Source organism: Vigna radiata, chromosome 9 (genome assembly GCF_000741045.1).
Source record: "Vigna radiata var. radiata cultivar VC1973A chromosome 9, Vradiata_ver6, whole genome shotgun sequence".
In the NCBI taxonomy this organism is placed as follows: Eukaryota; Viridiplantae; Streptophyta; class Magnoliopsida; order Fabales; family Fabaceae; genus Vigna; species Vigna radiata.
Genome location: NC_028359.1, coordinates 11028914 through 11042526, shown reverse-complemented (window position 1 = coordinate 11042526; position 13613 = coordinate 11028914).

The window sequence follows — 13613 nt, the reverse complement described above, 5'->3', positions numbered from 1 at the left end:
CTGACCTCTTACTTAAATAAGAACCAAGGACTTCAAGAGCCAGTGGTAGTCCACCACAATAATCAACCGCTGATCTTGCAAGTTCATTGAAGTCTGCTCTTGGTGTTGTTTCTCTAAAAGCATGCCAACTAAAAAGCTCAACCGAGTCATTTTTGTCCAGTTCATCCATCTCATAAACATAATTAACTTTATGTTGATAAAGCAGGTCTAAATGTCTACTGGTAATGATTATTACACTTCCCGCACCAAACCATTTACCGTTTCCACATAGGTGTTTTAATTGGTCTATCTCATTCACATCGTCAAGCACAATGAACAACGTTCTTCCAGAAAGACTGTTCTCGATTGTAATTTTTTCCATCTCACCACTCTCTATTTTCACATATTTAAGGACATCTGAGAGAAGTTGTTTTTGTAAATGAACAAGGCCTCTTCTGCCATCTGTTTGACAAACTTCTCTAATATCTTGAATGAAACTTTTATCACCAAATGTAAAAGGAATTTTATTGTAGATCGCTTTCGCTAAGGTAGTTTTACCCGATCCTCCCATTCCCCATATCCCTATCATACATACTTCGTGTTCGTTGAAATGATTTTTAAACAATCCAATCACGTTTTCCACCTGAGTTTCTAATTCAACAGGAAATTTAGTTAAAGGCAAGGCACAGTCTAGTTTAGCGAGAACAGACTTAACAATCTCCTCCACTAGTTCAGCATCATTCCTTCCAGTTCATAAGTACAAAAGACGCAAATGTCAAATAAAATGAGCCCACAATAATAGAGGTTTGTTTAGATAAATATGCACTTCCAATAGAAAAAAAAATCTAAATCTTTAAAATTGAATTTTTAATTGCAGAAACCTATATATTGCATCTATTTGAACAAGTTTGTCCTTTGTACATTTAGAAAAAAGGAAAAAAATTAGGTAAACTTTTACATAACAAATTAAAATTTTAAAGAAAATTATGAGAGAAGTTTTAAAAAATAATTTATATTTAAACTAACTTTATATTATAAATACGTAAGGTTTGTTAACTTATTAAATTTTTTAAAATATAACAAATTTTTATTAACAAAAATATTTTTCTATTTATGATATGAATTCTAAGTTTTAAAATTAATAATATTTGAATAATTTTTTATATTTTATTATTTTTTTAGATATGTTCTACCTATGTATTAGAAATAAACGTCAAGTATATTTTCTTTCCTGAAAAAGTTAAGGATTTACCTGTGTTTACTCGCATCCCAAGTAAGCAAATTTGGAGCCCGTCTGAGTGCGCGGCTGACCGGGAAAGTTGGTAGGAATTTCTTTTTGGATTTCTCCTAAAACATATTTAAGAAAGAAATTTTAAAATTCAATAAAATTATATTAATATTAAACAAATTAAATTTTTTCAAGTATAATCTTATTATTAATATAAAAAAATATATTAAGTATAAAAAGTAAAAAAATATAATTTTATAATTAATTTAATAAAAATTTATTAGTAAAAAAAAAAGTTAAAACTGAAAGCAATAATTTACCTTTATGATCCTCTCTGCCGTCATCGCATTTCTAATTAAATCTTCTTTCTTACTAATTATATCGGAAACGTTATCGGAAACTTTGGCTTTCAAATTATATACTTGATAAGGTACATAAACTTTGAATTGAAGCTTCAGATGATGCACATCGGATGGGTCTATATCGTAAAACACGAGCATAAACAATAGGCCGTGAGTTTCGTAACGTTCAATGATTCTCACAAGGTCTTCCACACACAAAGAAGATTCATTGTATGCTTTGGAGATAACAACTATTCCAATCTGAAAACTTGTAATTGATGGCATAAATTTTTCCCACAGCGGTTCCACAGCAACGATGACAGGTTTTACTCCAGCCTGTAAAAGGGCTGAACTCAGATGAGAAAGGAAATTTCTATGGACGTCGTCTTCCAAACAATGGATGAACACCTCGCCTGAGACTCTGAATTTTGAAAAAAACGAAAGAGAAGAAGACACGGATTCCATAAGAGAATCTGAGGTCAACTGCTAGAAGAGAAAGCAATAATACAGAATAGAGATGATATACGGATTCCTTTATTGCTAGCCACCCACTTGCCTTACATACTACTACTAATACTTAATGGTAAAATATTAAAAAAACTTAATATATTTTAAAATATTAAAATTAATGGGTTAAATATGTTTTTAGTCCCTGAAGTTTCACTGATTTTTGGTTTTAGTCATGAAACATTGATGGCATTTAGTCCTTATAGTTTTGAAACTGTTATAAATAGTCCCTAATTTTAAAAGGTGTTAATTTTTATTTGACATGGCTAACGTCCAATGCCAAGTGTGATTTTATTCTCTCCACGTTTTCTTTTTTTTTTTATTCTAAATTTGCACTGAAGTCTCTAATTTCTACAATGTTTACACTTTAGCATCAACACTGCAATTAGGGTTCAGAAGGGGCAGCCATCTCACACATTGTTTTTCCCCTGTTTTCTACCTTCTCACACACTGGAGACATGAAACAATAAATGAGAAGCAAAGCCAGAACAAAATTATCATCACGATGGTTCAATTTGAGAAGCGTGTTATCGGTAGGAGGTGGCAAGCTGTTGGTGGAGGCGGATTGACCAGAAGCGGTGGTGGCGCAACCGAGCACCTCGTCGTCATCTTCGTCTCCCATACTGAAGGAGACGAGGCTTAGGGCACGCGAAATGTGCGAACAGAAACTGGATTGGCAAGGGAATGGAACAAATCTGAGTGACAACACCTAGTTTTGTTTCTTCAGTCACCTCACGCAACAAACCACAAGTAATGCTATTTGGCTCCAAAATTGATTTCTAACACATCAATGCTCTCCCAACTGTGTATCCGCCCAAAAACACGGATTTCTTGCTTCAAACCACAGGTAATGTTGTTTGAGGGCACCGTCATCTCCTTCGAATTGTGCCACAGATTTCTTGCTTCAATCCCCGTCTCCTCCCGTTGCCACCCACCAGTGTCGCCGGGAAAGTCGGCTTCTTTGCGAAGGTGAGCAGCCCGAGTCGCACCATTTCCGGTATTGATTTCAGCGACCCCGATTGGAAAACAAAGTTCCAGCAAGATTGGGAGGCTCGTTTCAGACTTCCCCATCTCACCGACATCTTCCAGATGCTCCTCCCATTCCTTCCACCTTTTGTCTCAAAATGAAGTTGGTTGGTAGGTCTACTTTTCTTTTCTTTACCTTCTGTTTGCTACTACGGAAACATTGTTGTGTCTGGGGTGAGGATTTTTATGCTTTTAAAATTCAACCAATAGAGAAAAGGATTGGGATTTTCGGATTGCTGCATAATGTACTCCACCCCCGTTGCCAAATATTATAATTGGCCTCAGACCGTATATGTCATAACTTCCAAGAAGTTTACCTTCAGTGTCCACCAATTCAGTTCTGGCTGATGGAAGGTTCCAGGTGAAGGCACAAAGTAGAAACAGAGAAAAGAAAAGAAAACAATCAAAGTGCAAACATAGAAGAAATTAAGGGCTTCTGTGCAAATTTGAAATAAAAAGAAAACAAAACATGGCACAGAATAAATTCATAGCTGGCATGAAACGTGCATTGGTCGTTAGCCACGTGAAACAAAAATTAACGCCGTTTAAAATTAGGGACTATTTATAACAGTTTCATGCAGGAACTAAAACCAAAAATCAGTGAAACTTCAGGGACTAAAAACATATTTAACCCAAATTAATGTCATTCAATATGTGTTTTTTATGAAGTAATTTAACATTAAAATTATCCATTTGGTATAAGTTTTAAACAATTACAATTTAAAATAAATTATATCAACGTGACATAATTTTAACATTTGAAAGGCGTGTTAATATGATACGATTATAAAACTGAAATTTTATTATATTATAACTATTTATTTTCTAAAAGTGTATAAAAAAAGTACAAATTTATACATGTTTCATGATCGAATTTACCTTGCAAAAATCTCACATTCACACAATGTCTTTCCTATTACTTGATTTTCGTCCTTCAAACTTGGTACTCGTCCTCAAGTATCTGGTACTCATTCACCAATATTTCAAGTGTTACTAAAATGACAAAGAAGAAGTTTTAATGATGTCTGATGAGAGCATATTTATGCCCACATTTAGGTTTTAAAATTCAAATTTTTGATAGAATATTTATACCTAAATGATTGATTTGAAGAGAATTTGTGATTATTGGATTTAGCGTGTTTGAAAATAAAAAGAGCTTAAAAAGTGATTTTAATTGNATAAATTATTCTTGGATGTTCTAATATTTATTTGTGCAGCTGAAGTTAGAGTTTTATTGGTCCAAATTGCAATTTAAAATCCAAAATCNNGTTTTGTTTGGAAAATAATGTACAGTTGGGCCAAACAGACAGTTTTTACCCTTGCACCCCCAAATTTCCCTACATGCAGCCCTCTTTCCTAAATCAGGCCAATACTAAAGCCCAGTGGTAACCCTTTTCTCCTACACCTCCTAAATTTTCCTACCCATACCCCTCCTATCACTAACTAAGTCAGATTGCCTAAGATGGTGCCACATGGCAGTCCACAAATAATAGATCCAACCATCCAGATGATGCCACGTCACTAATCCCTGCACTCACCAAATAAACCAATCAGAACATGCCACCTAGCCCCTCTTGCCACGTCATCACCATCTCCAACAGAAACCCTAATTCCCAAATCCAANCCCTTGCCAAACCCTAGCCGCCGCAACAGTGCCACCTTCTTCCATGGGTAACCACCATCGTCGACCACCACGTTTCTCGCGCAGCACAACGGCCACCACCCACCTTATCGTCGGCAGCCACCTTCGTCCTCCTCGCGCACACACCTGCAGAAACGCAGAAATCACACCATCCATAGCCCACACCGCCGCAGCATCCTTCTCGGCGCGTCACCTTCCTTCATCTTCTCCATCAACGTCGACCAGCCACCGTGCAATCATGAAGCCATCGGGAAGACGCTGCCGCTATTCACGCTGCAAACCTCGATCACTCTCCCCCATCTTGCGCAAATCTGTCATCAAACACGTAGAAGAATCGCGCCGTTCACCATCACCGTGCCGCCATCTTCCATTTGCGCGAGGCAGAAAATCTCAGGCCACCATCACCTTAACCTTCGCGCAACCATCTTCATCTTCCTCGCCAAAATCGCGATTCCCTCTGCCTCCACCTTTTTTGCTTCAGGTCGCCATCAAGCAAGCACCACGCGCCATCAGCCATCCATGGGAACCATCATCGACACCGTGAAATCACAATCCACGAAGACGCATCCACCACCTACATCAAAACCAGACCTGCAAGAAAAAAAATTGGCAAACAGAGCATTCTTCCTTCAAGCGGCGCATGCTGAGGCAGAATGGAGCCTCCCAAATCCCTCTACCCCCAATTGCAAAACCCTAATTCTGGGTAGGGAAGGGAGCCGACACGTGGCGGGCTCGCATTGGAGGTTTTATTCTGGTCAAAGCTGGTCAATGCTGTTTGAATCTGGTCAAGACTGGTCAACTGAGGGGTTATTCTGCAAATTTTAAAAGAAAGGAAGGGGATAAAACGCATATAGAGGAATTTCAGGGACAATTGTGCAATTTTGGAAAGTCAGAAAAGCTAGAAGATAAATTCAGTTGTGAATTAATTTAATTTAAGAATATCAACAGAAAGTATCTTCCAAATAATGTTATAATTATCAAAATCTTTTAGTTATTTGGAAGATATAAGATAAAAGATTCTATCAACTGAATGTTCACAATCCAAGCCCAATCAAGCCCTATATAAAGAGATCCAGGGGAGGCAGAAAGGGAGAGCTTCATTCATTCATTCATCCACCATTGCTTTCACTTTTCTTTCATTATGTGTTTCTAAGCTCCTAGGGCTATTCTGCTGTTATTTCATTATGGATTCTGAGGTTAAGTGAATTAATGCAATTGTTTATTTTGATTATTGATTTAAGTTGTTCTCTTTCTATGTCTTTCATCTCTCAATCATATTAAAAGCAAAGATTTTTGCATCATTATGTGTTTGAATCTACATGCATATTAATTATATGAGTTCTAGGGTTTCTAGGTTTAATTAAGAATCTACTTTGATTTAATTTAGGAACTTTCATATAATTAAATGGTTTTTACTATCAATTAAGAATGTACTTTGGTTGGTAGTAATAATTTCAACTAAAATCAATTGAGAATTTACTTTGATTGATTAACTTTTAATTTGGTTAAGAGATTTAAGAATAGACATGATTAAACACAATAAACTTGATTGAGAATGTACTTTGGTTGGATTTATTGTGAATAATCTAGAAAGGTCTTGCATTTGATTGAAAATGTACTTTGATTAACTGCATGATCGCCCTCAAATTAATTAAGAATGTACTTTAATTAATTTGAAACTTAAACAATAATCAATTGAACAATGATCTGTGAATAACCGATGATGAATCTATTTTGGAAAAACAGTGGAATTAGCCTGTTTCTTCATAATTGTTTTTAAGTTTTCTATTTGTTTTACAACAACCTTTAAACATCCTCACTTTTGTTCTTAAGCATTGCATAGCATTCATAAGTTTCAGATATTCGAAAGCAATTCCGTGTTCGTTGGGAGACGACTTAGGGTTACTTTAGCCCTATCTACTTTCTTGAATACTACTAGGCAATACTGAAGTTGCCTTGAAAAGTAGTATTAATTTGATAGCTTCAACGATAACTTATCAATGTCTAAATCAAGTTAAAGAGCAATCAAGAATAAGAAGTTCATTCGAAGACTTTTATTGTATTGTAAAACTTTTGTAATAAATGTAAATTGATGTCAAGAGGATTTTAGTTGTTTTTTTATTTTGTGTAACTTAAAATTGTAAAATTGTGTTTAGAGTCAAAACCACACTGGAAAAATCGATTAAATAAAGTGGTAATTGATTACTCTTAATCGATTAACATTGGGAATAATCGATTAAACCAACAAAGACTAAAAACTCAAAATGGCTACGGAATAATTAATTAACAAAAGTTTTAATCGATTACTGTTAATCGATTAACACTTCTATTCATTGGGCTTTTTAGTCGTTTTTAGTTGTTGGATTATCATTAAGTTTGTCATTTATTAATTAATTGATTAACACTTAAATTAATCGATTAATACAATCAAAAAGCCTGAAAATGAAAATTGGAGTTGTCCATACAATCACAACAGTTTTTTCTTTAGGAATCTTGTAGGTTATGAGTGTCCCCTGTTTTGGTTGTGTGCTTCAAGTCGTGATTTCTTAGTATAAGAATTGATTTTTCGACTAATGGTTTTTATCTTCAGACAAAGCCATCGCACCTAGGCCTTCTCCTCCTCCTTCACCCGTAAATCCCGATGTTTCCAACCTCATAAACGTGATGGAATCCTTTGTGGTGGCGATGCAACAGTAGAATGCATCCTTGGTGCAACAGAACACAATTGCATTGCACCAGCTAGAAGCTGCTAGGGTGTCAGCTGAGACATCCTAGAGGTAGTATGTGGAGTGGATGAACAATGTGGCAAGTGTTTCTGCCGGTCCTTTTTGTACCCCCATTTGCTCAAGTTCAAGAATGGAGTTTGAAGAGTTTTATTCAACAACATCTAGCTAAGTTCTATGGCAAGACCAATCTTGATTAAGCAAATCAATGGTTTAGAGACATGAAGAGGATTTTCAATGCTAAGAGGTGTCCAGAAGAGAACAAAATGGCTTATATTGCGTACTTGTTATCTAGAGAAGCTAGTCATTGATGGAGCAGTACGAGGATGTTGCTGGAAAGTAGTGTCACGCCTATTTCCCTGACAGTGTGAGATTTGCTAAAGAGGTGAAGTTCCTTCAGTTAGTGCAAGGAGGAATGTAAGTAATAGAATATGCAGATAAGTTCAAGCATCTTATCTGTTTTCACACCCTGGATATAGATGAAGAATGGAAATGTAGGAAGTTTAAAAATCGACTTAAAGGAGATATAAAGTTGTTGGTAGCAGGTTTATGTATTAAAGAATTTCCTGCATTGGTGTAGAGAGCCAAAGTGCTGGAGAAGACGAAGAATGAAGTGGAAAGTCGACAAAGACAACCATAGAGGGTTGGTGGGCCATCTAGGTCCAGGTTAAGTTATGGAGACAAGAGGAAGCGCTATTTTAGACCTTTCCTTCAAGGGCCTAAAGGGTTTTCGTTTCAGCCATCAGGTTAGGCAAGGCAGTATAGCGATGTAAAATGTTTCTTATGTGGAGGATCGCATTATAAGTACGCTTGCCCTCGTGCAGTCGACTATAAGAAGTGTCATACCTAAGGAAAAGAAGGGTATCTTACCAAGAATTGTCCCACAGCTAAAGAGTTAGGGTTTCAGCAACATACGAATCAGCCTCAACAGATGAGAAGTGCCAAACCTCAAGCTATGGGCAGAGTGTATGCATTGACAGGAGTAGAGGCAACTAGGCCATGTAATCTTAGCATCGATAGTTGTTTATTATTTGGTAAAGCTTGTTGTGTTTTGTTTTTTTCTAGAGCGACACACTCCCCTGTGTTTGATGTTTGTGTGCGAGAGTTGGGGTTGTCGGTGAGAGAGCTACAGTACGACCTAGTAATTTCTACTCTAGCTTGTGGGATGGTCAAGACATCTCTAGTGTGTACTAGATGTCCTATAGAAATAGAGGGACGTCAGTTTAGAGTTAATCTTGTATGCTTACCTCTACAAGGTCTGGAGCTGATCTTAGGGATGGATTGGCTAACTTCTAATCGCAATCTCATAGATTGTGGTGCAAAAAAGTTGGTGTTCCCTAAAGCGGAAGAGTTGATGATGTTATCTTCGATAGCAATTGTGGTGCGAAGTACAAAAAGGGTCATGTTGCTTCTTAGTGTTGAGGCATATGGAGGTAGATCATAAGGGAAGGAGCATAGATCACTTAGGTGTCAGTGACTTCCTAGATGTGTTTCTAGAATATTTGTCGAGGTTGCCTCCTCAGAGAGAGATTGAGTTCTCAATTGATCTGGTATCAAGTACCGAACCAGTATTAATCGCTCCGTATAGGATGGCTTCAGCTGAGTTAGTAAAGTTAAAGAAGCAGATAGAAGAGTTGCTTGAGAAGCAATTCATTAGGCCAAGTGTTTCACCATGGGGTGCGCCAGTGTTGTTGGTCAAGAAGAAGGATGGGAGCTCTAGGTTGTGTGTGGATTACAGGCAGTTGAATAAGTTAGCCATCAAGAACAAGTATCCATTGCCGAGAATTGATGACTTGATGGATCAATTACATGGGGCGAAGGTGTTTTCAAAAATCAATCTGCGGTCGAGTTACCATCAAATTTTGGTGAAAGCAGGCGATATGCAGAAGACTACCTTCATATATAGGTACATGCATTATGAGTATGTGGTTATGCCTTTTGGTGTGACTAACGTACCAGCCGTATTAAAGGACTATATGAATAAAATATTCAGACCTTTCTTAGATAAGTTTGTTGTAGTCTTTATAGACGACATTCTTATATACTCCAAGGCTCGGGAAGAGCACATGGATCACCTTTGGGCAGTGCTTGAGGTGTTAAGAGAGAAAAAGTTGTATGCCAAGTTGTCCAAGTGCGATTTTTGGATGAAAGAGGTGCAATTTCTGGGACATATTATATCGGCTTGTGGAATATCTATGGATCCGACTAAATTTCAGGCGATGCTTTAGTGGGAGAGACCCAAGTCTGCAACCAAGATCATAAGCTTTATGGGGTTAGTAGGATACTATCGTAGATTCATATAAGGATTCTCCAAGATTGTGTCGTCGTTGACGCAGTTAACTCGCAAGGATCAACCATTTAGTTGGACAGACCGACTAAGAGGGAAGGATATTCATACAGTAGAAGTGTTGTGGAATGAGAAGTGTAGCATCCCGATTTTGAGATGTCACGATGTAATTTTTTTTTAGAAAACCTTTCTATAAAACATTCAACTAAAATGTGGAATCAGATCATAACTATAAACATCGTTTGAAAATCTTAGAATATCTCTTTTACATAACAATACCGAATCTAAAAACTTTTAAATAATAGAAAATAAATGATAAATCCTTGAACATAACATCCCAACTCTCGTCGGCTACTCAGGTCTGATCCTTATCTGCAAACCATTACTCCTGTACAAGTACGATCATCGTAGGTGAAAACCACAACCACAACATTTCAGGGTGAGCAAACAGAAATATCATCAAATTCGTCGATATAACATTTATATCATAGTTGTTAAGTCTTTATCATAATTCTTTCACATCAGCAATTACCAATAATACTCAATAAGACTACAACAACCATCATCACACTCCTAAACCATTCCCTTAAACAGAATATGTACTATTCTCATTAACTCTACTCCACCTGTTGAGCAAAGGCAACCCGTGCCTATACCAAATTCCCTTATAACATCTTATCATCTTTTATACTTTCACCCATATATTCCATTTTACCGAAACAAAAATGATTCAAGTGGTCTTCCACCCCAGATTCAGATATGTCTCCCCTACTCCAAGATGTTCGTCCCAACACTTAACTCAACATGAGTCGGAACCCTACGAACGAGACATCCATCCTTTTCTACCTTCTCGCAAGAGGAAAGAGTAACACTCGAATTCTAGTCTCTTCTACCGCCCTTCAAGGACGAAGAGACCAATCTCTACCACCGCATCTTAAAGACGAAGAGATTCACCTTTCTAGCCCCTCGTAAGAGGAAAGGTGACCACCTTTTATCCCCCTCGAAAGAGGAAATCTAGCACTCGAATCATAGTCCTTTCCACTGCCTATCATGGACAAAGAGACTCATCTCTTCTACCGCCTCTCAAAGACGAAGAGATTCACTTTTTGACCCTCCCGCAAGAGGAAAAATGTTAACCAAATTAAAGAGATATTAACCAAAACTTCCTCAATGATAAAACATCATAATTATCATCATCACACAAATTAAACCATTTTCATAAATACAAATGAGTTCACACAACTCTCACCATTCATCTCTTTAATCATACAAACTATATGTCATCCTTATCTTTTCACAAGTGAAACCCACGTTACCTTCCCTTACCAATTTTCTTCCTCATGCTCACGACACAAATTCTCGTAAGATTTTACTCTTACCACTCCTCATCTCACTCACGACCCACATATGAAGTTTTCATACACTTGTCATTATATATATATATATATATGTGTGTGTGTGTGTGTGTATGTGTGTGTGTGTGTATGTGTGTGTGTGTGAAGGAGTACATTATCTAATGTTATTCACCAAAATGCTTGGCACTCACACTCCAAGCCCCTACTCTTCTATATATATAATATAGAATACCCACACCTAGGGTCTCACATATTTCATCCACTTATTCATCCCATACCCATGCAAGAAAAAAAAATCTCTCTCTTTCTTTCTGTAACATCGATTCGAGGTTCTAAAACACCAAAGTAATGTTTAATTCAATTACCATACAAAACCCAAAGAATACACCAACGTGTTATTGTTCTTCACGCGTGAAACTTAGTAGCCACTACCTTCTAGTTAAAACATCATTCACCCAAGAACTCGTTTTCCTCTTCTTACCAAACGTCAAATGTCTCCACCCACTTTTCCCAAACAATGAATTAACCACCCCCTCTGCACAGTAACAATCCACGTTCCAAAAACAAACAAAAGAAGTACTCTTCTCCTTTACCCAAAGTGTCGCGGGACCCACACAAAGAAGAATTTGTGTCTTCTACCCATGCAAATCAAAACATCACTTCCACTCCTTTCATTCTCATAACTCACTCTTTTTCCTTCCAACAATGGAAGAGAAATTCTCAAAACCCTCTTACCCACACTTTTGGTCAAAGAGTGTAGATAAGTACCCTTCAATATATATAATTCATGCAAGGTGACAATAAATAATATACACACACAAAAAAACATGATTTTAAGTGTACCCATGACACTTTTTCATACACAAGCAACACCCTAATTCACCAAACCTGCATACCCATTACAACAACAACACTTTTTCATAAAATATAAACACGTATAGTCCATCATATACCCTATATGGTAGCAAAATGAAAATGAACATGGGATACCCATTCTCCATGCAAAAACCCATGAAACTTAAACACAAAAGAAGAATGCATGCATCAACATGATATTTTTAATCTCAACACAAAAGAAAGAAGGCATGCAACAACATGTTAACTTTAATCAGTTCTGTATTTATAGGTTTCGTGATTGTCCAGCCATTAAATGCCATTTGATGTAACATTTTGTGCCTCATTATTCGCCAATCTTACCATTTCCAGCATAATCCGACTGATATCACTCGTTAATTGATCATAGATAATGCACACGTTATATGGTAATTAATCACCTTTATTTCTCATTAATGCCACTAAATACGTAATGATCAGCTCCTTCACGATGCCTACCTATCGGCTCAACATGTTGGCCTTCCGCCGATCGTACCATATAGTACATATATGAATCTTGTATATTGTGAGCCATGGACGCCTTGTGAAAGCACTGTATGTAAGGGACCGGAATTGGAGTAATAGAATTTCATGAAACTAAACTATTTGTACTCTTTTATTGATACACGTGGATTTTATAGAACAAGAAAAATGAAGTTATCTAACCATAGTGGGTTTTTTTTCATCACAATAGCGTATTTTTTTATTTGTCAATATAGATACTGTAGTATGGAGGGGTGACCAGTTAGTCGGGTCGGGGGCGAAGGGCAGTAGAGGACCCGTTGGTCGGGAGCCGAGGAAGTGAATACATAATTGAGCGGTGAAGGAGCGATAAAGGCAATGTTAAAAGGTAATTAATGGCCTTAATAGGCAAATATCACATAAAGAAAAATAGAAAATTCGATAGTTACAAGCAGTTAATGCCAATTATTAGGCCTAATGCCTATAAATATAGACTTAACAACCAGGTAAATTACTTTTGGTCTAATTACATTCACTCAGATCTTCTAGTGACCTTGCTGACTTAAGGGCCGAAGTGTTTTCCTGTAGGTCACCACCGTTCAGGACGGTAAAGAAGAGCTTTGACGTCTGCATTAGAAGATCAGGAGCTCAAGAGGAGGTGCTTGACATCTATTAAAGGATCGGGAGATAGAGAGAACTTTGAGTGTCTTCAGTCGGATCCCTTAACCGAAAAAGACACCTTTTAAAAAAAATTAATTTTAAATAACTTTTAAAAATAAATAACTTTTAAAAAATATATATATAAATATAGATAAATCATGTCAAACTGCCTCGATTTTAATATATAAAAGGTCATGTACAAAGATAACACAATTTTAATTTAAAACATTTTTAAAATTTAAGTGGTGTGAATGTGACATAACTATAATTTAAAATATTTTAAGTTCAAGTTGTTATCTTAACACTACTATCAAAATTAAACTAAGGTTTAATACCCAACTTTGTCCCTAGTTTGGTTGACAAATCTCAATTTAGTCCCTCTTTAGAAAAGTGTTTGAAATTGGTCCTTACTTTTAAATTTTTGAGTCAAAATAGTCCCTTCCGTTAAATAATGACAAACGGTGTTAAATTCTTTTTCTCTCTCTTCTCATTTTCTGTGCATTGCAGGTTTTTGTCAGTATTTAATGATT